Consider the following 2,411-nt stretch of genomic DNA (forward strand, 5'->3'; position numbering starts at 1 on the left):
TTATATATTAATATCATGGTTCCATGTTGTTTTAATGTTTGTTTGTTTGTTATTAACTAATACCTTTTTTAACTAACACTTCAACATCCTGCACAAATTAAAGAAACGTATGAGCTAAGGATGACTCTGACCCCCAAATAAACGGGTAATGGAGTGCTCACAGTCTACAATATACAGTTAGATATTCTCCTACTTCGTATGTGTGTAAATAGTTGTGCTAAATTCTTTGGGTGTATTTTTTACACATCAACATATTTGTCACACCGTAGCGATGCATCACGGTCTTGTAAAGCCGGACTAACTTTAAAACACCATCTGTGTCACTAAACAACATGGTTAAGCTAATGAATTACAGTTGATACGTGGTATTTTTACGTGAAAGGAGGGAAAGGAATATTGAACATATAAAAATAAAAATATTTTAACCTATCGTCAATTTCAATTGTTAGATAAATCATCTAACAATCAACAGTTATATGTGAAACAATTAGAGTTGGTGTAAATTTGCACATCCAAAAACTGTTGTTACTTGGATGATAAATATCTTCACTTTATAATAGGAAAGTACGGACAGCGCCTTTGACCAATCCTCTACATATGGGGCACTTGCGCAGAGAAGGCGCACATTCTTTGCACACAACTAGGTGACCACAGGGGATGAAGACAATGTTCACTTCCTTATCCATGCAAACTTTGCATGTGCGCTCCTCTTGAAGTCTTCTTAACTGTTCCTCCATAGGCAAGTCTGAAAGATCTTGACTCGGTGATGCAGCTTCATTTGTCGGGGCCATCAGTTCTCTCAGCAGGCAGACATCATTCTTCTTGATCCAGTTGCGGAAGACCTCTGCTGCCACATTTCCTTTCGACAGGACTAACTCAATGAGCTGCCCTGTCTGCTGCTTGACTGTAGTGCAGTTACGAATAATGCCATACTCTTTCTGTGAGATGATGTTCTCCTCTAGAAGATGGTCCATTAAGCTCTGCACACTTTTTAGCTGCTGTGACATGACATGATGATGTTTCTTAAGAAAAGTAAAACCATCTGATGCCATTTCCTCAGCAAGAAGCTCTCGCTCCTCCTCTCTCTTCTCATCTTCTGCACTTAGTAAAACAGACACCAACTCTTGAACGGTTTTGTAATTTTCTCCACTTGCGAGAATTTGCTTTGAACATTTTGCTTCACCAGGCCACGCTCAAATCCCATCTCTAAAGCAGACTTCACCACAGGATTGTTCATCATCACTGCATCTTCTGAACGGTCTTCTCCAGGACCCAGGTGTACAACAGGTGGAATAACAAACTCTCTTGAGTTGCTGTCTCCATTAGTCAATAGCTGTTCAAATAGTCTTGGAAATCTTGCTTGAATCTGATGAACAAACTCTTGGCCCTTTTCTTGCAACAGGTATTCACATCTTGGAAACCACTTGGCATGTTCTACCCATGGATCATCACCAGGCTCCCAACATCTGAGTCCACCATCACAACAAAAGCACTTCACGTCATCACGACGACCAACATAGTAAAAACCAGCCTTAGCCAATTGGTCTGGTCGAACAGTTATTCTTGAGGGCCAGTAGACAAATGTGAGCAACCTTTCTTCACACTGTTGCTTTGCCGAGTTAGATACATTGGAAAGCTCGGCTGGAGTTACTGTAGCAAGAGACCAATTTTGAAAGGTGTCAAGGAGTTCCTGTTCCCAACGCATGTCAGGACTGTGACAAGCCGGAGGTCGCTGGTGAGACATATCCCGGTGAGACATATCCAGGTTTAAGTAACCCACCCGCTCCTCCATTTGGCCTGAAACGGATGCCGTGGTGGTCGATGTTACGGGTGTCGCAGGGCTGTAGGATGGCTACGTTATTAATATATAAAATATGATATAATTACATGTTGAACCATAGCCTACTCACAGTTTGAAAATGACTTCCATAATATTTTCTTTTAGTAAAGCTATGTCTGGATTATCCCAACGCATAGTAGATCGAGTTCTGCTTTTGCAACACACTACTGTATAAATGTTTGAAGTCGTTTGTGTCTTTGGTAATTTACTTCCAATCCATACTTTGAAGCATCATGATTTTAGAAAAATTTATAAAAAAGAAATAACTATATGCCTAACTGAGAAAAAACTGTAGGGGTAAATGAAATATACAATTTTGTGTCTTGTTTTAGTGTAATACCAGTTTTTGTAAAGCAAGAGTTGTATTAATGGTTTTTCAAAAGGTCTAAGTGAGTACAATGGTTTGTCACAAACACATCTAAAGCATTTTTACTCGTATGAGGAAACCTCTCGCAACATTACTAATCAATTAACCACAGAAATATTGCATGTCATCAGACTGTTTTAAAGAAATTAAAGCATGAATAAAGGCAAATCTTTATTTAAAGAAGAATTCTGCTTTTGCAACACA

The 2,411-nt window shown here is 39.2% G+C and overlaps 1 pseudogene across 1 annotated transcript; it reads right to left on the reverse strand.

Annotated features, from left to right (window-relative positions):
* Window positions 1-551: 551 nt before the first annotated feature.
* On the reverse strand, window positions 552-1,792 carry LOC308703169 (baculoviral IAP repeat-containing protein 2-like; annotated as a pseudogene). Its single transcript has one exon. The product of its transcript is annotated as a baculoviral IAP repeat-containing protein 2-like (transcript).
* Between the last annotated feature and the right edge of the window lie 619 nt (window positions 1,793-2,411).

Source organism: Scardinius erythrophthalmus, assembly GCF_964197995.2.
Source record: "Scardinius erythrophthalmus genome assembly, chromosome: 15".
Lineage (NCBI taxonomy): Eukaryota > Metazoa > Chordata > Actinopteri > Cypriniformes > Leuciscidae > Scardinius > Scardinius erythrophthalmus.